Source organism: Nelumbo lutea, chromosome 6 (genome assembly GCF_056320005.1).
Source record: "Nelumbo lutea isolate HS-2025 chromosome 6, American lotus-T2T, whole genome shotgun sequence".
Lineage (NCBI taxonomy): Eukaryota > Viridiplantae > Streptophyta > Magnoliopsida > Proteales > Nelumbonaceae > Nelumbo > Nelumbo lutea.
In genome coordinates, this window is record NC_142689.1 from 42,538,859 (window position 1) to 42,563,782 (window position 24,924).

General features: G+C 40.5%; 1 protein-coding gene across 1 annotated transcript in view; it reads right to left on the bottom strand.

Annotated features, from left to right (window-relative positions):
- Positions 1 to 24,924, bottom strand: part of LOC148848763 (general transcription and DNA repair factor IIH helicase/translocase subunit XPB1) — a 45,462-nt gene that overhangs the window by 15,411 nt on the left and 5,127 nt on the right. The gene's annotated exons all lie outside the window — the stretch shown is intronic.

Here is a 24,924-nt window from a genome sequence, read left to right on the forward strand (position 1 = left end):
AAAGCATAATCTTACTACAAGACTGAGAAACAAACAATTTATCTGCTTCACTCTACTCCCCCTATGAATGTTCTAGCAGGTAGGCTCCATTCATCTCACGGCCAATCCCAATCACCTTCTTCATTTCCAGATCTTGAAAAAATACACTGATCAGGGAAAAAAGTTACCAAACAGTTTTGATTTTTAGTAATACTACTAACTGAAAGTAAGTTAGCACTAAGCATGGGAACATGCAAAGCTGAGGATAGGGTGATGGTATCTGATAATCTGATGTCTCCCTTGCTAGAAATTGGTACAAGAGAGCCTTCAACAATAGAAACTTTGTCTCTCCCAGAGGATAAACAATAGGTGCTAAATAGAGTAGATATGCTGGTCACATGATCTGAAGCACCTGAATCTATTACCCAGGGAGGTCTAGTATTACCTAAGACAGAAGCATGACAAGCAAAATAGCTCTTGTACCTCTATGAGCAAGGGTTGAAATAAGTTGTTGAGCTGAATTACTAAATTCGTTTTCTAGCTGAGTCAGAGCAGCTCGGACTCCAGCTAGGGTATCTAGAGGAGTGCCTCTTGTGCCTGATGAAGTTGTACTATCAGTGTTGACAACCATATTAGCATTCCCTTTCTTATTTCTGAGCTTTGCTAAAACTAGATGAGGGTGCAACTTCCAACAGGTGTCCTTGGTATGTTTAGGTTTCTTGCAGTGTTCACATACTAAGTCCTTAGCTTTCTTCTTCTCCTTATCCCCCCCAAATTTAGGTCTAACTGCTACCAAGGCTGATTCGGGGGGTTGTTGCTGCAACATAACCTTTCTCCTAGTTTCTTCACTATGCACTAGGGAATAGGCTTGTGATAAAGTCACACTATCCTTGTCAACAATTGTTGTCTCACAATGCCATATTCAGAGTTCAGACCATCTAGGAACTCAAAAACTCTGCTAGTTTCAACCTGCTTTCTTTATGTTTGTGCATCCTTCGGACTCTCCCACTCAATTGTTTCAAAATGGTCAATTTCATGCCTCAGATTTTTAACCTCACATTTTAGCTCATAAGCCGTAGCAACATTAAGAGGATGAGAGTAAGTTTCCTTCATAATATCCCATATTTCCTTGGTTGTTTTGGCCCACAAGTGGTTTCGGTTGATGTGTGGCTGCATAGAGTTGCACAACCATGTCATCATCAAAAAATTTTCTTGGACCCACCTAGCATAAGTAGGGTCCTCCTTGGAGGATTCCTTCACATCCCCTAGCAAGAAGTTCAATTTTCCTCTGCCCTCAATAACCATCACGGCTGATTGGGCCCATTCCAAGTAGTTTGATCCATCAAACTCAACAGTTGTACTCTGAAAGGTGTTTTCAGTCATATTACCTGAACCACCAGTCCCAAAAGCACCTTCTCCTTGGTTCTTGTACTCCATTCTAGGTTAAGAAGAGGCTTTAAACTACTATTACAAGAAAAAACTGTATTTCAAGGCTGATAACAGCCAACCTAGGGCAATGATTTTGTAGTTAGATAACAGTCAACTACTGTCTTGGGATTGATATCACTCCTGAGATTTTCTAACCGTACCTCTCTGAATGAATAAAAAAGTCCTTTTGAGTATCAATCTCAAGAAAAGGTACTTACTTTATGAAGGAAAAAGCCCAGAAAACTGATTGCTACCTTCAATCTTCAAACTTGATCAATCGATTACTGTCAGCACCTTGAATCTTGATCAAAGAACCAAGAAAAAAAACTGATCGGCACCTCCAATCTTGATCAAGAATCGATCTTGATCACTCAATTCCTGCCTGATTCTTCCTGATTACAAGAAGCTCTCTCCAATCTTAGGACAGCTGCAAAAGCCTTCTTGCAACCTCCAAGAATCAGTCGAAATAAGGATCTTTCTGAACTTTCAGCCCAAAACAATTCTCATATGGTCGACTGAATTAAATCCACATGAGAAACACTAGATCTAAGGCTTTGATACCAACTTGAAAGAAGAAGAAAAACTGTTTACTGTATTACAGGTTTGAAGAGAAGAAAAGAAAGAAAGAGAGAGAAAAAGAGTGAAGAGAGGAGAAAATAAAGAAGGGGATCAGTGGTGAATGTTCTGCTGCCCCATACACTCCTTTATTTATAGCTTTTAGGATCCTTACAAGAATAGAAAATAAACAAAAAATAGAAACAATAAAGCCAGCCAGCCCAACTTAATAGAAATTAGAAACTAAATAAATTAGAAACTACTAAAAAGAAATTAGACACTACTAATAAAAGAAATTAGAAATAACTAGGTCTGGGTATGAAACCACACACACTAGAGCCTGAGTGTGGGATGGAACCTCACACTCGTGACTAACCAACTATTTCTTCAGAAATATTTAACTCCTTGGTTTTTTTGGCCCCTTCCATGACAGCAAAAATTTCAGCCCTCAAAGAGTCCCCCACACCAACAGGACCTGAAAATAAGGCCATAATGACAGAACTTTTCTTCCATGAGGCAAGTCTTTTAGCAAACCTTTCTACGATAGGACCCTAGAAACTACTCTTCTTCGGATTGTCCTCTAAAGGTAAACCCAAGTATTTCAATGGCCATTGAGACACCTCACATTCCAAAATGTTTGCACATTCTAAAAGCTCCTTTCTTCCAAATTAATATCCATAATACAACTTTTATCAAAATAACAACTTGAGATTCCTAACCCACCTTTTATTCCCTCCCTCACAGAACAAAATTGTGTCATCTACAAATTGCAAATGTGTAATTGGGATCCCATCACGCCCAACTTTCTGTCCCCTCACTAGATCTTGTGAATCTTCCCTAAAAATTACTTTCCCAAGGACTTCAGTAATTAGAGGAAAGAGAAAGGGAGAGAAAGGGTCTCCTTGCCTAATTCCTCTTAAAGTTGGAAAGAAATCCACCATTGTTCCATGACAAGACCTAATGCACCCCATTATCCACTTACACCATCTCCCCCCAAACACAAAACTTCTCATTACTTCCAATTATAGAGAGAGGAATGAAATGTGGGAAGAATTGTATGCAATTTGGGGATTGTGGAAAGGTAAATGGTGTTTGGGATGGGATTTCAATGTCATAAGGTTTTCCAATGAAACTTCTAATTCTCGACAATCAATCACTACTAGCATGAGAAGATTTAATGAATTCATTGACTTGTGTGAATTGAAGGAAATTCCTCTGTTGCAACTTTCAAGAAAACTCGTTGTGTTCAAAACTGGATAGGTTTGTATTCAACAGAGGATGGGAAGATCATTGGGAAGGTTTGGTATCTAGAGCTTTTCCTAGAGTCACCTCAGACCACCATCCCATTAGATTAGGTTCAAAATCTTTCTTGCATGGTCCTTCAACCTTTAGATTTGAAAATATGTGGCTGACACACCCAAAATTTGTTCGCAAAGTGGAGGAATGATGGAATGAGAATCTAAGAGGGGTGATGGGAGGGAATAAAATCCCACACAAAATTGCAAAGATTGAGATCTAAAATAAAGGAGTGGAATAGGGAACATTTTGGAAGGATAGAAGAAAGGAAATTGACACTAATTTTTTAAATTCAAGAATTGGAAGAAACAGAGAGGGAGAGAAACCTTACTGTGGAAGACAAGGAGTTAAGAGAGATGTTGAAAAAAAGATTTGGAAGAAATCATTAATAGGGAGGAAATCTGCTAGAGACAAAAACCAAGACAACTGGATGAAGGGGATGGAAATACAAAGTTTTTTTCATGCGATGGCCAATGGTAGTAGGCGAAGAATTTTGTGGCTAGGCTGGAAGTAGTTGGAGAAGTAACCTCTAATCAAGATGAGATAGTCAGGATCTTTGTGAGAAAGATCCTGACCATCTAAAGCACCAAGTCCAAATGGTTTTATAATGGCTTACTATTAGGATTGTTGGGAAGTGGTGGAAGATGAATTATTTGAAGTCTTCAAAGAATTCTCTAATACACATTGTTAGCCCTGGAGTTAATGCAGCTTTTCTAGCCCTAATTCCAACAAAAAAAAAACTGATGCTAGCCAACCCAAGGATTTCCGACCCATTAGTTTGGTGACAAGTATCTACAAAATAATTGTTAGAGTCTTGACTTTGAGGATTAAAGTGATACTGCCCTCTCTCATAAGTCGATTAAAAGGAGCTTTTGTTCAAGGGAGACAAATAATCAACCAAATCCTAATAGCCAATGAACGTGTAGAGGAAATGAAGAAATTTGGGAAGGAAGGTTTTGTTTGCAAATTGGACCTAGAAAAGGCTATGATTTGATGGACTGGAAATTCTTATTAGAGGTGGTGCATTAACATGGGTTTGGGGAGAGATGATATCATTGGGTGTTTGGTTGTATTCAGTCTTGTCCTCTATCCTTGTTAATGGAGTGGTCAAAGACTTCTTCCTAGCTTGTAGAGGACTAAGGCAAAGGGGTCCTCTTTCACCCTTCCTCTTTTAGTGGCTGATGTGTTTAGTAGACTCCTCTCCAAAGTTGATAAGGAAGATGAGTTTAGGGGTTAGAGAGTGGGCAAAAACAGTGTTCCAATTACTCACCTCCAATTTGCAAACATCATAATATTTTGTGAAGGGAATTAGGATTGGTGAGGAAATTAAAACAACTGATCAAGAAGTTTGAAGGGATTTCAAATCTGAAAATAAACTTGGGTAAGAGTTGTGTAGCAAGAGTTAACATGGAGGACGATCATTTAAACTTGGTAGTTGGTTGCTTAGGTGTCTAATCACCCCTTGGTCGTTGACATATTTAGGTCTTCCTTTAGGCACCAACCCAAAGGAAAGTAGATTCTGGAACCCAATTATAAAAAGATGTGGAAAGAGATTGGCAGGTTGGAAGAGGAACTATATTTCGCTGGGAGGCAAGATCACCCTAATAAGATCAACTTTGGCTAACCTACCAATCTACTTCCTCTTTGTGTTAAGGATTCTAGCAAGGGAATAGAAGAAATTAGAAAAAAACATCATAAGGGATTTTCTTTGGGAGCCGGGAGAGTCTAAAATATCACCTAGTTAAATGGGAGATTGTGTGTAAAGCAAGAAAGAGGGTGGTTTAGGAATTGGGAATATAAGAAAGAAGAATATGGCTCTATTAAGGAAGTGGTCATGGAGATGGTGGGTACTATTCATGGGAGATTGAAGAGTGGTTGGGATGCTGGTGTATCACATCGGGCTACTTTGGCAGCACCTTGGAAAGCAATCCATAGCATCCTTCCTCATTTCCTTAGGTTTATCAATTATGATGTTTGTTCGGGTAATTCAATTCGTTTCTGGGAAGACATTTGGCTGGGGTATCAGCTTCTGAAGGACTTGTTAACTTCTTTGTATTCCATCTCCTTGTATAAAAATGAGAGTATCTCAATTTTTTAGCACCTATTTTGCCTCTGGGTCATAATTGGGATTTTAGTTTCAAAGGGGATTGAGGGATGAAGAACTCACTTGTTTGTCAAAGTTGGTGTTGCTTCTTAAAAGAGTTTGCTTAGAGCCTCCTAAACAGGGCAGAAGGGTTTGGTGTCCAAGTTCTAAAGGTCTCTTTTCTTGTGCCTCTTTTTTTAATGCTCTTTGCCAATCCCCTATCCCTCTTTCCTTTCCTACTAAGGAAGTTTGGTGCCACCCGATTCATCCAAAAATTAAGGCTTTTTGTTGCGAAGTAGCTTATGAGAAAGTTAACTGTTGAGCAGTGTATGCCCTTAGCTCCAATCAGCATAATCTACATTATGACATTTATTGTAAATGAATAAAGTACATATTTGACTCATGTTATTGTGGTATGTTTCTGTGTAATACCCTTAAACTGGACACACATGAGACTCATGTTAGTTTAAAATCTTCACAATTGTTGGATAGATCTGGGGAGATTTATCCTACCAAGGCTGACACTAATGTGCTGCCAAGTTGGTTGGAGTGACTTGTCTCAACTGCTAGGGTGAGACCTGAGGTACATGCTGTGGGTTTTCTTGAAACCTTGAACTGGACCAAAATTACAATATTGTCCTAGACCTTGGAGACAGATGGGCAAAACTAGAATGTTACACCAGACCCCTAAACTCGATTATGATACTGCACTAGGTGTCGCATTGGACTGTCTTTGATGTGCCAATCAATGAGATCCTTAGAGGGGGTCAAAACCTAGGTATGTTGGGATAGTCCGAGAACTCATCTGAGTGGGTGATCATAGTGACAGGATCAGCCCCTTTGTCGGACAAAGTGAATGATCGAGAAAATGCTCTCTGATGGAAATCTAAACTGCCGGCAGTAGATTTCAAATGTGTGAAATTTGTTTTTGCAAAATATATTTATATAGAGATATACTTGTATATATTATGGTTTTAAAATGTTTGCAAAAGGTTTTAATTCCTGGGATCCATGTGAGTGGAGAGTGCAGCACTGTACCTTGCAGCCAAGGGAGAGGTCCTCTCTTGCCAGGTAGTATTTGATCATTAAGGGCTGAGAGGTTAAGTGTAAGACCATTGAGGGTTATACCTGATGGGCTAATCTTGCATCTGCCCACAGTCCTTGGGCCTTCATAAGATGACTGGACCCAAGGACCATTTAGTGTAAATGCTGGGCCCCATTAAGAGCCCATGGTGTTGGACTCAAGGGTTCACTGTATTCAGCAGTAAATTCGGCCAGGCCTTGTAACAGAGACTAGGCTGAACCGATGTGGCTGATGTGTATATCAATGTTAGGGTCCCACGCCATACAAAGAGAACCAAGCTAGCCAGCATAAAAAGGAAATGAGCCTAAAAGCTTAATGGGCCTAAAAGTCCATTTCGAACTGAGTTAATTGTATTAATTAAATAGGGGCGGATCTGGGTTTGGATCAGCAGATAAGGATAAGAAGATAAGTCTTATCCACTTAAAGAGTCCAGATCCAAATAAAGATTTGGATCAGGAAACTCTTAATTTGATTAGGAATAAGCTGATCTTTAACTACAGATACGATAAGGGATTATCCTTATCACTTAAAGAGTTCAGATCCAAATAAAGATTTGGATTAGAAGACTCCTAGTTAGATTAGGAGGTTGTCTCTTTAAGGTTATAAATAGAGAGCAAGGCAGACATAAAAAACACACTAAACACAACACAGAGAAAAGACAACTCAGTTGGACTGATCTTGCCTTCAGTTCTTTTTCTTCCTGCTCTTGCCGCCCTACCCTATTCGATATCCAGCTCTTGGATTTGATCGAGATTTGCTCTTGATATTGTTTCTTGCCAGAAGAAACAATTTTGAAGCTATGCTCACTACCCCATTCGATTCTTGCTGAAGAATCACATGTTCTTAGAGAAGAACTACCTGTTGATCCCTCCTCATCCTAAGTTGTGTCATCTTTAATGGAGGGAGGATTTGGTACACTCTTTGCGCGTGAACACCTAAGTTGGGAGGAGCATTCTTGCGTGGATTCCGTATCAGGTATATCCCTCCCTATTCTTGGTTTCAGATTTGGTCCGGTTTGGTTAAAAGAACGAACCTTGAAAATGCAATTTTCTAAATTGGGAATAGGCTTTTCGAATGGGAGTAAAGAAATTTTTGAAATTTCGCCCAACCTTCCTGTAGGGTTCGGCCATCCATAAGATGGATCTTCCATTCCCTTCAGCGGTATCAAAGCCAGGTTCAAGTCTTGAACCAAATTAGAACAGATCTGAATCTGTGCAAATGGGTAAAAGGCGTTCTACTCGATTTGCGCAGTTGGCGTTTTTTTTGGAAATTGGTTTCCAGATTTTGGGTAAATGGTCTAGAAAATAATTCTTTATTATTCTTTCATATTTATAGAATTGTTCTGTGAATGTTTCTTGAATTTTTGGGCTACACGTGTGATGGAGATTGAATTTTTTTTGTGCCAAGATTGGCGCACCCTGCAATTTCTTTTCTATTCAATTTGGTTTGTAAATATTTTTTTTTATTTTTAGACAAATTGTATAGGAATTCGATGTGATGTAATAATAGAAAAATTAGGTTTTTCTATTTTATTTCCATCAGAAGTTTGTTGGAATGCACAACAGAGGAGAAGAAGATTTCGCAGAATGGAGTTTTGCGATCTACGATTTTGCAGATATCAATTCTGCAATCTGTGATTAACTGTTCTTTGCAGGTTTGCAGGACATCCAAGAAATTCATAATGCAGCCCTCTGATTTTTGTTTCTTGATAATTTGATTATTTAAAATTAATTTATTTTTCATATCATTATTCTTGAATTAAATCTTGAACTGGACACCAAAACTTGGGCCGATTTGCACTAGATTTGGTCCAAACTGGTTTGACCGAATTGTTGGTTCGATGCGGTTGGTTTTTCTGACCCTAATTCGATTTAGGCCAGAGGGTTGATGGCCCACTTCAAGTTTTAATTCGGCCCATCTCTGTAAAACCCAATTTTGATGTAATAAAACTAAATCAGCCCTGATTTAGTTGCATGGGCCGAACTGCCTTTTTCAGTACAGCCCATGTACCTAGATAATGTTATATGATAATATTATGGGCTCTGTTGGGTTGATACTGATTTAATCTAATTAATTAAGGGTTTTACAGATATTTTATTTGATTGGATCAATTTATTTCATGCATGGTGATGTATGGATGTGTGATGTGCTACGTACATGGGCCATAAGTACTTGGCCCATGTTTATTCGATAATGGCTCTTTTGCACACCATGGCTGAATGCACATCATTGCCATGGTGTCCATAAGAGATCATTGGATGATCTCCCCGTTTGGTGGGCCCCACATCAACTTCCTCACCAAGAGGAACTATGTGGAGCCCTAGCCGTTTAGAGCCCATTTAAATCTGGCTTTAAGAAAGCTAGTGGGAGCCACTCTGGTTTGACCTAAATAAAACTAGGGCGTAATATTCCGTTCCCTCTACTGAAATATAAGTGCACGTGATAGGAAAATTCATATGATGAACTCTCTAAAGGCCTTCCATCATTAGCATGAAGGTGGGTCCTTCAGTAATGAGAAGATTCACCATAAAATTGGGCTATCCATTTGTTGGATCTGTTGGATTGTTTCATAAGATGATAGGGGCGTCATAGACCGATGTGGGAGGGGCCTATCCTAAAATGGAAGACTCTCTCACGATACCTTGGCGTTCATGAATATGATGGGTAAGCGCTTACTGGACAGAAATGTTTAACCTAAAATGGCAATGAACCTTGTCTGACAGAGGCCAAAGGGAAAGTTCATGAGATGAGTGGATGTGATCCCACATTTCCAAAGCCATATCTATGTAGATAACATGAATCAAATCAGGTTGTAGAGTAATATTTGCTTTGCCTTTTATCAGAAATGGCAAACAGACAATTCGCCAAAATGTTGGACGATAATAAGCTTAAGGGCCCAAATTACGCCGACTGGTTTCGTAACCTTATGTTGGTTCTGACGTCCAAGAAATTGGACAAAATTGCTAAGAACCCTACTTAGAATCATCCGGGTGATAGGGCTTTTGAGGCCCGCATGAGGGAATACCAAGAATGGGAAGAGAAAAATTCTCTTGCCCGGTGCTACATCATAGCCTCCTTAGACAATCAGATACAGCGACAAATCGAAGTGTCCAAGGATATCTTGGATAGTCTAAGGACAATGTATGAAGAGCAGAATCGTTCTACTCGTCAGAACCAACTAGTTCGTAACCATTGTCTTAAGATGATGGGATACATCAATGAACTGGAGGTCTTTGGATCTGGGCTAGATCATGTCACCAAAGTTGATGCCATCCTGAACACTTTGCCTCCTTCCTTCAATCAGTTCATAATGAATTACAATATGAACAAGCTAAATGTTAGCCTTCAGGAGCTCAACAATATGTTACAGAGGGCCAAAGAACTGATAAAGAAGGATGAGCCCATAGCCATGCTTGTTGAAGGTGGCAAATCGGGCAAGAAGAGGAAAGCAAAGTAGAAACCTCAGAAGAAAACTAGCAAACCTAAAAAGCAAAAGAAGGACAAGGCATCAGATGCCTGTCACTTCTGCAAACAGACCAACCACTGGAAGAGGAGCTGTCCTCAGTACCTGGAGACCTAGAAACAAGGTAACTTCGAATCCTTTGTCATAGAGACCAATATATTGGTCACTTCTGCTTCCTGGTGTATTGACTTTGGGCTTTTACTCAGGCATGAAATACATTGTAGGGGTTTAAGACAAGTAGAAGACTGAGTGACAAAAACGTGATTCTTTACATGGGGAATTCCGCAAGTGTTGCATCTACAGCCATAGGAACCGTAGAATTGTATTTCAGAGAAGGAATAATTACATTAAAAGATTGTCTTTATGTACCCAATTTGAGAAGAAATTTGATTTGTTTCAAAACTATGTGCGGATGGTTATTCTGTTCTTTTTAGTAATATGATTACTATCAAAAGGAATAACAAATTCCTCGCATATGGAGAACTTGAGAACTGTCTCTATGTTCTCCATCCTTCTCTAGAAGCAAATATAACTAAAACTACGTCGAATAATAACCCCAAGAAAGGAACCCGTGATATAGTCAATCCCACGTGCCTGTTGCATTACCGACTTGGCCACATTAACATAGATCGTATCACTAGGTTGATAAAGGATGGTCCTTTGGACTTTATAACTGTAGAAGATCTCCCAACCTGTGAACCTTGCCTTTAGGGTAAAATGACGAAACAGCCATTTAACGGTAAGCCTGAAAGATCAACAGGCACGCTTGACCTTATACATACTGATGTATGTAGTTCCATGAATGTTAGGACATGTAGTCAGCACGTTTATTTCATAACATTTACCGATGATCATTCTCGGTATGGTTACATGTACCTAATGAGACACAAGTCTGAATCCTTTGAAAAGTTCAATGAGTTTAGGCACGAAGTCGAGAAACAGTTGGGGAGACACATTAAGGCCCTTCGATCAGATCGAAGAGGCGAATCTCTCTCTAACGAATTCAGGGACTACTTAAAGGAAAATGGGATAGTATCACAACTAGCTCCTCCTGCTTCACCACAATTAAACAGTGTATCAAAGAGGAACCAGGCTTTATTGGATATGGTCCATTCACTTCTCATACACTCGAAATTACCCACATCCTTTTGGGGATACACATTGGAGACTGCGATATACGTGTTGAACCGGGTTCCAACCAAATCCGTTCCAAAGACTCCTTATGAGCTTTAGACTAGTAAGAAACCAAGTGTAAGACACTTGAAGATTTGGGGTTGTCCAGCACATGTTAAAAGAACAAGTGCTAACAAATTGGAATCTAAGACTAGCGGTTGCCTATTTGTAGGTTACCCAAAAGGTTGTGTAGGGTATTTATTCTATGACCCAGGAGAGCAGAAGGTGTTCTGTAGTCGAAATGCCTATTTTCTGAACAATCATCGTCAAGGAAGTTCTTGATGATGAGAACTCAAGGGTAATGGGAGATGTCCCACAAGCTCCAGTTAATAACCAACCTAGCAGATCTACCCGGGCATCCAGGCCTCCAGTTCACTATGGTTCTGACCAAGAAAGTTACTTGGTGGAAGCCACGACTAGTGAGGAGGATCCCGTGACTTATACGGAAGCTATCTTGGACATAGATTCCTTGAAGTGGGTAGATGCCATTAAAATAAGATGAACTCAATGGAAGCCAATAGAGTCTGGACTCTGTTAGATCTGCCCCCTGGGGTAAAGCAAATGGTTGCAAATGGATCTATAAGAGGAAGAAAGGCACCGATGGTAAGGTTGAAACCTATAAGGCTCGTCTTGTGGCAAAAGAGTACACTCAGAAAGAGAGAATTGATTATGAGAAAACCTTTTTGCCCGTGGCCATGCTTAAATCCATTAGGATCCTGCTAAATGTAGCAGATACCATGACTACGAGAATTGGCAAATGGATGTCAAAACTGCAATCCTGAATGGAGATCTTACTGAATATATCTATATGCAACAACCACAAGGTTTTATAGCTGCAGGTCAGGAACACATGGTATGTAAACTTAATTGATCCATATATGGACTTAAGCAAGCTTCTAGAAGCTGGAACATCCGGTTTGACTCTACTGTCAAACAGTTTGACTTTGAGCAGAATCCGGATGAGCCCTATGTTTATAGGAAGACCAGTGGAGATAAGGTTACGTTCTTGGTTCTGTATGTAGACGACATTCAACTCATTGGGAATGACGTAGGAATGTTGACTACAGTGAAAGTATGGCTTTCACAGCAATTCTCAATGAAAGATCTTGAAGAAGCCTCTTATATCTTGGGCCTTCGACTCTATAGAGATGGATCGAAAAGGATAATAGGATTATCCCAGTCTACTTACATTAACAAGATAGTCAAGAGATACAGTATGAAAAACTCCAAGAAAGAAAATGTTCCTTTCAGACATAGAGTCACTCTCTCCAAAGGTATGTCTCCCAAGACACCTAAGGAGATTGAGGGCATGAAAAAAGTTCCATATGCCTCTGTCATAGGGAGCATCATGTATGCCATACTGTGCACTCAACCAGACATTACTCAGGCCATGAGTGTGGTCAGTAGATACCAGACTAACCTAGGACAAGAACATTGGACCGCTATGAAAAACATACTAAAATACCTTCGAAGACAAAAGAGTTTTGTCTTGTATTCAATGGTAGTTCACTACAGATCCTTGGGTATACTGATGCCGATTTCTAGTCAGACCCAGATGATAGAAATACTACATCTAGATACATCTTTATGATGGGGTCCTGTGCAGTTAGCTGGAAAAGCAGCAAACAAGGGTCCACTACAGATTCCACAATCGAAGCCGAGTACATTGCCGCAAGTGAAGCTGCCAAGGAAGCCGTATGGATGAACAAGTTCATTCAGGAATTAGGAGTAGTTCCATCCAGCACATCACCCATTCCATTATTATGTGACAATACTGGAGCCATTGCTCAAGCTAAGGACCCACTCAAAGTCAAAGCACATCGAAAGGAAGTACCATTAAATGCGGAAGATAGTTGGAAGAAGGGACGTCCTGATTCAGAAGGTAGCATCAGCGGAAAATGTAGTAGACCCATTGACTAAGCTACTAACACAAAAAGTGTTTGAGAAACACGTGGAAAGTATGGGACTCCGACTTGTACCCGATTGGACCTAAGTGCAAGTGGGAGTTGTTAGACAGTGTATGCCCTTAGCTCCAATCAGCATGATGTACATTATAACATTTATTGTAAATGAATAAAGTACATATTTGGCTCATGGTGGTATGTTTCTATGTAATACCCTTAAACTGGACACACATGAGACTCATATTAGTTTAAAATCTTCGCAATTGTTGGATAGATCTGGGAGATTTATCCTACCAAAGTTGACACTAATGTGCCGCCAAGTTGGTTGGAGTGACTTGTCTCAACTGCTAGGGTGAGACCTGAGGTACATGCTGTGGGTTTTCTTGAAACCTTGAACTGGACCAAAATTACAATATTGTCCTAGACCTTGGAGACAGATGGGCAAAACTAGAATGTTACACCAGACCCCTAAACTCGATTATGATACTGCACTAGGTGTCGCATTGGACTGTCTTTGATGTGCCAATCAATGAGATCCTTAGAGGGGGTCAAAACCTAGGTATGTTGGGGCAGTCCGAGAACTCATCTGAGTGGGTGATCATTGTGACAGAATCAGCCCCTATGTCGGACAAAGTGAATGATCGGGAAAATGCTCTCTAATGGAAATCTAAACTACCGGCAATAGATTTCAAATGTGTTTGAAATTTGTTTTTGCAAAATATATTTATATAGAGATATACTTATATATTATGGTTTCAAAATGTTTGCAAAAGGTTATAATTCATGGGATTCATGTGAGTGGAGAGTGCAGCACTGTACCTTGCAGCCGAGGGAGAGGTCCTCTCTTGCCGGGCAGTGTTTGATCATTAAGGGCTGAGAGGTTAAGTGTAAGACCATTAAGGGTTATACCTGATGGGCTAATCTTGCATCTACCCACAATCCTTGGGCCTTCATAAGATGAATGGACCCAAGGACCATTTAGTGTAAATGTTGGGCCCATTAAGAGCCCATGGTGTTGGACTCAGAGGTTCACTGTATTCAGCAATGAATTCGGCCAGGCCTTGTAACAGAAGCTAGGTTGAACCCATGTGACCGATGTGTATATCAATGTTAGGGTCCCATGCCATATAAAGAGAACCAAGCTAGCCAACATTAAAAGGAAGTGAGCCTGAAAGCTTAATGGGCCTAAAAGCCCACTTCGAACTGGGTTAATTTGATTAATTAAATAGGGGCAGATCTGGGTTTGGATCAGCAGATAAGGATAAGAGGATAAGTCTTATCCACTTAAAGAGTCTAGATCCAAATAAAGATTTGGATCAAGAAACTCTTAATTTGATTAGGAATAAGCTGATCTTTAACTGCAAATAAGATAAGGGATTATCCTTATCACTTAAAGAGTTCAGATCCAAATATAAATAAAGATTTGGATCAGAAGACTCCTAATCAGATTAGTAGGTTGTCTCTTTAAGGTTATAAATAGAGAGCAGGGCGGACATGAAAAACACACCAGACACAACACAGAGAGGAGAAGACAACTCAGTTGGACTGATCTTGCCTTCAGGACCGGTGGGGAATGGAGACTCTATAAGGGCTAAATTGTTTGTAGTCCTACAAGGTGTTCAGATTGCAAAAGATATGAATTTGGAAAACTTGGTGATTGAAGGAAACTCCAAGGTGGTGGTGGGCTGGCTAAAAGACCCGGATTCAATGATATGGTGCCATCAAGACAAAATGAAGAAATCCAAATGGTTTACAAAGCAAGTGATCTTGGTTATACAATGGGTGGGGGAGGCTAAATGCTATGGTTGATTCATTGGCTAAGCAAGGAATAACTAGGGATCAATTGTTTTGGGCTCAATTATAGTTCTTGCATTGTCTTTTCTTTATGAGTGAGGCTACACCTCGTGCTTCCAATATGGAAGCTTGTAACAATTGCTAATATTTACTGATTTAATGAAGTATAAAAGAATTTTTACTTGTCAAAAAAAAAGACCAGTCCACCACATCATAAGCCTTTTCTAAATTCAATTTGCAAACTAAGTCTTCCTTTTCCTCTTTTCATCTCCTCCACACTCTCATTCATAATAAGGATTTGATCAATGATTTGTCTATTCTTCACAAAAGCAATTTGAACAAGTGAAATAATGATGGGGAAAACTAACTTAATCTTCAATGATAGAACCTTAGCTATTATTTATATTACTGTTCACCAAGCTAATGGGCCTGAACTCTCGAGGATGGGTTGCATCAAACTTCTTAGGAACCAAAGCAATAAAAATTGAGTTCAGGCCTGAATTTATTATTCCCACCCCCCCCAAAGAATTCATTTTACACTTCCTACGAATCATCTTTCAAAATGTCCCAACAATCTTGATAAAATGCCATTGTGAACCCATCCAGCCTAGGTTCTTTAGATCTGTCCATAGAAAATAGAGCCACCTTAATTTCCTCCAGCTCAAAACTCTTCTCCAACCAATCCTAAGTCATTTGATAATCTTGGCCAATTAAGGCCATCTAGCCACACTCTAAAACTCTATCATTCAAGGGCCTTCTATAAATGGATCTGAAATGCTCTTTAAAGGCCCTATCTATCTCATTTTGCTATGTGATTGTTACACCATCCATCACTAATCTTGAGGTATAATTTTTCCTTTTTCTACCATTAGCCAGTGCATGGAAAAACTTAGTACTTCTATCACCCTCCTTAACCCATTTATGCCTTGATTTTTGCCTCCAGCTAATTTCCTCTCTATAAAGGATATCTCCCAACTGCTTCCTTATCCCTTTCCTAAAATGTGCCCCTCCCTTCCTTCTCATCCAGCATTTCAATTTGAAAAATCACCATTTACTTTCTTTCTTCAATCCTCCCAAATTGTTGAGCATTCCATTCCTTAATCTTAGTCTTCAAAAATTGCAACTTCCTAGGGAATCTCATTAATTGTTGAACATTTACTTTCTTCAATCATCATTTACTTTCTTTCTTCAATCCTTCCAAATTGTTGAACATTCCATTCCTTAATCTTACTCTCCATTAATTCCTAAGCCCATTGAGTCACCCCTAACTAAAATAATTTCTTTATTTCTAAGACTGCTCTCATCTTCAACCTCAGTACTCCCCTCATCAACCTCAGAAAATTAGGAAGGCAAAAGGTAGTTCAGTGTTTTAAAACGCAGAGGTGTGACACGAGGCGTTCCACTACCCGGAGGCATGAGACGTAGTTCAGAATGCGGGAGGCGCAAGCCTCCCAAGCACAGGGAGGCGTAAGCCTCAAGTATATATATATTTTTTATAATTATAGTGAGTATATAAATAAAAAAAATAGATATTTTAAGCATAAAAACATATATAACACTAAAATAGGAAGAACAGAATCAATAGATTACATAACATGGCTGTGTGGCATAATTTATTCATGTAGCTCTTTTAAATAAGGCTGAAACAAAACTACTAAAATCAAGAAAAAAAAAGAAACAAAGAAACAAAAGAAATGAATAACATAACCACTAAGTACTAACCGTTGAAGCTTATTGATCCCAAAAAAAAAAAAAAAACGTTGCAGGTGTTAGAGTGAGCCGAATAAGGGTAATTTAGTAATCTTATGTCAGTTAAGTACTTTGCTTATGTGGCTGTTTTATTAGAGTACTCTGCCCCACACTTAAGAGAGGGCAGTTTAGTCTTTGTAAGTGTAATTAGAACCTAATAAACACAAGGGGGTCGACTGAATGGAAGGCTGATCAGTTCGACTAAACCCTCCTGTTCTCTCTTTCTCTTGTCTTCTTCCTCATCTTCTTCTTCCTTCTTCACTGGTTCGGACTACTGTAGCTGCTCCAAAACATGGTATCAGAGCAAGGTTTCTGACCTGCTTCCGCTTGCAAAGCATCTCAGCTGTGTTCGTGACACCCTCCTCTTCGTTTCTAGTTGGTTAATGGAGAGAGCTGGTTCGCCCTAGGTCTGAGACATCACAGTTCGTTGCTCTCTGCTGCGCACAGTTTTCTTCATCAAGGAAGGTGATTTCAGCAGTGAATGGTTGGCTGATACTCTCAAAGGAAGGTTGGTTATTTAGTCCTCTTGTGTTGCTGGTATTTCTGGGTAGGAACCCTTCAAGAATCAGTTAGTACTAATTAGAACCTAGAGAACTAGGTTCATTGTTGCCCTAAAAAGGAGATGGCTACAATGATCAGAAACCTAATGTGGTAATTTCCTCCGACTACCTAGGGGTACAAATGACCTCAATTAAGCTGAATGGGGAGAACTATGTTCCATGGGCTAAATCAGTGGAAGTGTTTCTCAAGGCAAAGAAGAAAGTAAAGCATGTAAGAGATGAAAAGCCATCGGAGGACTCTCCAGGGTTTGATGATTGGGAGCAAGAAGATGCTCAAATCATGACTTGGCTGTGGAATAGTATGGAACCTAAAATTAGTGCCAACTTCATGTTTCTTGATACGGCTAAGGATATATGGGAGCATGCTAAGAAGCTATATTCTGGACAAGATAACACAACAAGAGTGTATCAGCTTTATCAGGAGTATTTTGATTTACAACAAGGAACCAAAACACTAGAAGAGTACTATGCCAACATGAAGAATATAAGGAATGAACTCAATGTCTATCACCCCCTTACTCCAGATATTAAAGTTCAGCAACAGCAAAGGGAGCAACTAGATGTTACAAGATTTTTAGTGGGGCTGAAGTTGGAATATGAACCAATTAGAGCGCAAGTATTGGGGGGCTCTACTCTTCCTACACTTGAGGAAGTATTCTCAAGGCTTCGTAGAATCTCTTTGGGACAGACAGAGAACTCCACACAGTCTGATAGATCAGCACTTGTGACAGCTCGAGGGGTTGGATATAGTACAAGAGGGGGAGGTCATGCTCCCCGAGGAGGCCGTGGCAGTTCCATGATTAGTCGGGGTGGTCGTGACTCAGGGGGAGGTCGTGGCAGAGGGAAGAATAACTCTACAAGGAAATGCACTCATTGTGGTAGAGAGAGACACACAGTGAATTTCTGTTATGATCTACATGGCCCTCCCTCTAAATGGGCTAATCATGCTGTAGCGGGTGAGGTTGATATCAGTGACAGTAAACCGGCAGGCCGAACTCATCCCACATCTACATCTACCTCTGAGAGGGAAATGGTGAGCGTACCGCGTGATGAGTATGAACGGTTCCTTCAAACTACTTCACAGCATACCACTGCCACACTTGCCCAATCAGGTATTGCTTGCATGTCATCTAAAACCTCTCCCTGGATTATTGACTCTGGAGCCTCAGATCATATGACCGGGACTCCAGGTGTGTTCTCTTCTCTCTCTGAAACCTCCACATCACAAACTGTTACACTTGCCAATGGGTCATCATCTCCCATATGTGGTGTTGGTAATATTGACATGGCTCCTGTGCCATTATCATCTGTTTTATATGTCCCTAAGTTTCCATTCAATCTTATGTCTGTTAGTAAAATAACCAAAGCTCTTAACTGTTCCGTTACCTTCTTTCCTTCCACCTGTGTTTTTCAGGATCTCAAGACGGGGAAGAAGATTGGTGGGGGGCATGAAGCTGGTGGACTGTACTATCTTGACGGTGGTGGATCTTCAATTGCTCTTCAGACTTCGCTTACTCCTCTACAATGGCATTGCCGACTGGGACATCCATCTCTCAAGGCTCTCAAGATGTTGGTCCCGTCATTGAGTCATTTGTCAGTTTTGCAATGTGAGTCATGTCAGTTTGGGAAACATCGTCGTGTGTCCTTCAGTCCAAGAGTTGAGAGTCGTATGTTGAGTCCTTTTTCTTTGGTTCATTCAGATGTTTGGGGTCCAATCAAAATAGAGTCTTATAATGGGTACAAGTATTTTGTCTCCTTTATTGATGATTGTTCAAGAATGACATGGATTTACTTAATGAAAGAAAGAAGTGAATTGTTTTCTATTTTTCAAAAAATTCATGCTGAAATACGCACACAATTTGGTGTTCCAATCAAAATTCTCTGTTCAGATAATGGTCGTGAATACTTTCTTACTTCATTTCAACAGTATTTAGAACAGCATGGCATTATTCATCAGACATCATGTGCATACACCCCTCAACAAAATGGGGTAGCTGAACGGAAGAACCGTCAGCTTCTTGAAACTGCTCGGTCTATTCTTCACCACATGAATGTTCCTAAACGTTTTTGGAGTGATGCTGTACTCACTGCATGTTTTCTCACTAATCGGATGCCCTCCTTCATTCTTCATGGTCGGTCCCCCTTCTCTATCTTGTTTCCCACTTTATCTCCATTCCCATTAATTCCTCGTGTCTTTGGTTGTGTGTGCTTTGTCCACAATCTGAGCCCTGGAATAGACAAGCTAGATGCACGCTCAATTAAATGTGTCTTCCTTGGCTACTCACGGACTCAGAAAGGGTACAAGTGTTATAATCCCATTACCTGGAAGTGCTATGTCTGTCCTGATGTCACATTTTTTGAGTCAGTCCCCTTCTTCTCAAGTCCTGAAGCACCCTCGTCTCCACCCGCACTTCCTCTTCCTCTCCCTGTCAGTGATCCAGTTCCAGATGTTGTTGTTGGAGTAGACTCATCACCTCATCCCATGCAGATCACCACCGAACGTCCACCAATCCGGCAAGTGTATACACGTCTAACGGCACCGGCCCCTCCTCCAGCTTCTACCTCATCTGCGGATCCTCTCATAGCTCCTATTGTTGAACCCTCAAACCTTGATCTACCCATTGCCTTACGGAAAGGTAAACGCAGTTCTACCCTCCATCCCATTTCCAATTTCGTTTCATTATCTCGTCTTTCTACATCACATCGCCAGTTTGTTTCCCTTTTATCCTCTATTTCCATACCTAACAATGTCCAAGAAGCTCTCAGTTCACCTGATTGGCGGCAGGCAATGGAGGAGGAACTTTCTGCTCTTCAACATACTCAAACGTGGGAACTTACTACTCTCCCACCTGGTAAGCATGCTGTGGGATGTAAATGGGTGTATACTGTGAAATACTTGCCAGATGGTAGTGTAGAGCGTCTGAAGGCCAGACTTGTTGCTAAAGGTTACTCCCAGTTGTATGGAGTAGACTACATGGAGACATTCTCTCCGGTGGCTAAGATTGGTTCTGTTCGTGTACTAATTTCCCTGGCAGTTATGTATGATTGGCCTCTGTTTCAGCTTGATATCAAGAATGCCTTTCTCCATGGTGATCTTGTGGAGGAGGTATATATGGAGCAACCACCTGGGTTTGTTGCTCAGGGGGAGGATGGTGAGGTATGCAGATTGAAAAAGGCAATTTATGGGTTGAAACAATCGCCGCGTGCTTGGTTTGGGAAGTTCAGTGAAGTGGTGAAGAGTTTTGGAATGAAGTAGTGCCAGGTAGATCACTCAGTGTTCAGCTATGACTCAGAAGCTGGGAAGATTCTATTAGTGGTCTATGTGGATGATATTGTCATTACTGGCAGTGATAAATTGGGGATTGGCAAATTAAAGGTATTTTTGCAAAACCATTTCCAAACAAAAGATCTTGGAACATTGAAATATTTCTTGGGAATAGAGGTTGCCAGGTCAAAACAAGGTGTAAATCTGTGCCAAAGAAAATATGTTCTTGAGCAGTGATACAGGAGAAGTATTTGAAGATCCTGGAAGGTATAGACGACTAGTGGGGAAGTATTTGAACTATCTAACTATCACGAGACCCGACATATCCTTTGCAGTCAGTGTGGTGAGCCAATTCATGCAGGACCCTCGTATACCTCACTGGGATGCAATTCTTAGAATTGTGAGGTATCTGAAAGGAGCTCCAGGCCGTGGACTATTGTATAAACCAGGAGGAAAACTTGAAGTAGTGGAGTATACAGATGCAGACTGGGCAGGCTCAGTGAATGATAGAAGATCTACTACGGGCTATTGCACATTTCTTGGAGGAAATCTTGTGACGTGGAAGAGTAAAAAGCAGACGGTTGTGGCCAGAAGTAGTGCTGAAGCTGAGTATAGGGCCATGGCACATACTACCTGTGAGTTGGTGTGGTTGAGGAATCTTCTACAAGAAATTGGGTTTCACATGGATAAACCTATGAGACTGTATTGTGACAACCAAGCTGCACTCCATATCTCATCCAATCCTGTATTTCATGAGAGAACAAAGCACATAGAGGTTGATTGCCACTTTGTGAGGGAGAAGGTCCTTGCTGGAGAGATAAACACAGAACATGTGAGCTCGAATGATCAATGGGCAGATTTGTTTACAAAAGCTCTAAACTCAGGGAAAGTGAATCATCTATGTAACAAGCTGGGATTATATGACATATATTCTCCAGCTTGAGGGGGAGTGTTAGAGTGAGCCGAATAAGGGTAATTTCGTAATCTTATGTCAGTTAAGTACTTTGCTTATGTGGCTGTTTTATTAGAGTACTCTGCCCCACACTTAAGAGAGGGCAGTTTAGTCTTTGTAAGTGTAATTAGAACCTAATAAACACAAGGGGGTCGACTGAATGGAAGGCTTATCAGTTCGACTAAACCCTCCTGTTCTCTCTTTCTCTTGTCTTCTTCCTCATCTTCTTCTTCCTTCTTCACTGGTTCGGACTACTGTAGCTGCTCCAAAACAGCAGGCTTGCAGCTTTGTCACAGGTTCACAGCCGCCCAGGTTGGTCGGTTGGTCCAACAGCAACCTCTCTTCGATTGCAATTGAAAATAGAATAAAAAAAATAAGATAACCACATCTAAGAAACTGCAGGTTGCTCGAAGAAGAAGAAAGAAGAAGTTGCAGATTGCAAAGTGCAAAAGAAGAAGAAGAAGAAGTTGCAGGTTGCTCGAAGTTGCAGGTTAAAGAAGAAGAAGAAGAAGAAGAAGAAGAAGAAGAAAGGTAAAGAAAATAAAAAATAAAAAAAAAAACACATACCAGACCAGATTGCTCAAACTCGAAGTTGCAGATTGAAAGTCGAAGCTGAGTAGAGACTTGTTCTTCACACAGGTTTCACAGAGACAGAGTTCAGACTTCAGACTCAGTTCTCTCTTTTGAGCCCCAAAGTTCAGGTTTGAAAGAGGGATATTTCCCCCTCTTTCACTTAAAAAATAATTGTATACAATGGGGGCCATGATATAATCGTGGCCCCACCAATTAGAACATAAAAAACTTAAAACAAGTTATCTGTTAAATGTATAAAAATGACACACATTGGAGGTGTAAGCCTCTTTCCAAAGGCGTGCCAGAGGCGTACGCCTCCCTGGAAGTGTGCGCCTCTATCCACGCTTCTGTACATGAGGTGTATGCCTCAATGGCCTGGACGCTTCTGTCATGCGCCTCCGGGCGTTTTGGGGGCACCTCGCCGCCTCCAGGCATACACCTCCCACGCCTTTTAAAACATTGAGGTAATTCTCTCTCTTATCCTTTCCCTTCTCGTGCTAAACTCCTCATCTCTTCAAAATCTAGCTTTAGTATTAAAACTTCACCCAACTTCCTTTTCCTCACCTTCCCTTCACCCTTATTTTTCCCTAAGGCTTCATATCATTTGGGTTCTTTACACTGCAGCCAAGCTTCCCAACAAAATCTGCCACAGCCTCATCTTTGTTATTACTCTCAACAGCACCATCTCTCCCTTCACCTTTTCTACCACCCACTCTCATAAATTACCTCCCTCATTTTCTTTTAAATTACTTTCTCCTTCTAATTCTTTCCTCTTAACTCTTCAAACAGAACCTCTATTAATTCCCAAATTCTTCTGTCATTCTCCTCATCAACCACCACATTCTTTCCTTTTCTCTCTTCCACATCTTCCCTCAAATTTAATGCATGGTCCGCTCCAACATGGACTTGTGGCTCTAAATTAGGTTGGGCACTTGGAGAAAAGCTAATAGGCACAAAGCAAGAGTAAGTATCCGAAACCAAAATGACAATAGTAGCTGAACAATAGGGTTGGAAGAAGCAACTACTAGGAACGAAGGCTCTGTTATCCTTCCCTGTTTGTTTATCCCCACCTGGAGTCTCTCTGACAGGCCTCTGAATATCCTCAACAATTTCCCTATGGACATCCTGCTAATAGTTTTGGTTTGCTTCTGATTTTACTCTACTCAGGCTTCAGATTTCATCCCTATCAACTTTCTTGCACAAAGTGATGTTATTGACTTCTTTCGTTGGAACCAAAGTAAAAGTTGTCATGCCCTTAGTTCCTTAATGTCAAAGAGCAATGCAGCACTAAACACCTCCCCCCTGTCACCTTCTACCTTACCATTTTCCCCCACACTGCCAATGAGTGACTCAATATCTAAAATAGAGTCATCATCAGAAATACTGCAATCTACCCAACCTCCATCAACCTCTTTATTGTCCTCCACTCGAGCGCTGGAGTACCTGGGATTTGGTAAATCCATGGCTGACTGGCCAAAGTTGTAATATTGAGAATCCACCCTTGAACATTACTACAACAAGGACTTATTCGAGTCGTTCTTCTTTAAGGGACCAACTAAGGACGATGATGGATGTAACTTATTGTCTCTGGTCAGTCCTCTTAGACTTCCTGAAATTCAACTCACCTAACCACTTAAATCCCTACGTGCTCCAGTTCGACCATCCAAACACCTAGCCTGATTCAACTAATTGATTCATCCTTTTTTGTAAATAAATTCTTTTATTAAATAGCAAAGATAATCTAATACAAGCAACCCTTGGAGAGGTGCAAGCTGCGACCTCTCCCACTGAAGAAGAAAAACAAAATCAAGTTACAGTTGTGCCCAATACAAAAGTTCCCTAGCAGCCCCTTGCTTGGCTAGACAATCAACCAAAGCATTTGGTGATATCCCCACCCATTGTATTCTTACACATATTCCTTGTCAGCTACCCGAACTTCTTTACTTCACTCCTTAGACACCACACTACTGACTCTGGATTTTGCAGCCAGCTTATTACTACACCTTGGAGTCCCCTTCAACCATTAGTTGTTCCACCCCTAGTTGAGTTGCAAACCATACACCTTGCAGGGCAGTTAATAATTCTGCTCTAGTAGAGTCTCCCACTCCTAACTGATTTATACTTCTCCCAGCCAGTTCTGAATTAATAGTCCCTTGTCACTCCATTTTATTATGTGGTCCCCATCCAGGGTCTGACATTGCCCCATTTTTCAAAGCCTCTATAAAGGATTTAATAACCACTCCCCTTTCTCTACTTTCAAAAGTTTTTGAATTATTTTCCTTTTTGGGTGGAACCCCCATTGGAAAGTCTGAGAGGCTTTTCAGTTACCTTCAATACTTGTCCCTCCAAAATTACTTCCTTCCCCAATCTCTCTTCTCCACATGTCACCCATCCTGCCAAGATTCCATAGTCTTCAACCTTTGAGCATTTACTCCACAGTGATGCTTCAGTTTCCATCAACAACCAAATCTTAAGCCATAAGCCATCTGGGAACAAGTAAATGGCTTGAGGGATTTTTCCTTGCTTCATCTCCATCACTTGAAAATTAACTGCATGCAACTCTTTAAGGTTAAACTTAATAATAACTCCAGATTTTTCCTTGCTTCATCTCCATCGCTTGAAGATTAACTGCATGCAACTCTTTAAGGTTAAACTTAATAAGAACTCCACCCAAGGTCTTTACAATTCTGTCAAGAGTATCTTCATTCCAAAGATTAAAAGGAAGCCCTATCAGTTTTAGTAAGAAACTCCCTTGAGGAACATCCATTTGGTTACAAGATATGTGCCAACTTTCGATCAACACCAGGTCATCCATGGTCTCCACCGTCTCAACAGTCAAGAGATCAAACCCCTCTTCTTCAACATCTAGGACTGCATTTTGATCATCCAAAAGGCATAATAAAAGCAGGGACCTTAAGACTGAGTTTCTTCAAAATGCACTACAAGATTTTCCCCCAATCTATAACATCTCTTGCTGCTGTGAGAATGAACATCTGCCTCCTCCATACTTCTTTCTACTCAGCCATCATCAACTTCTGGCATTTGGTTGAACTAGCCACATGTATT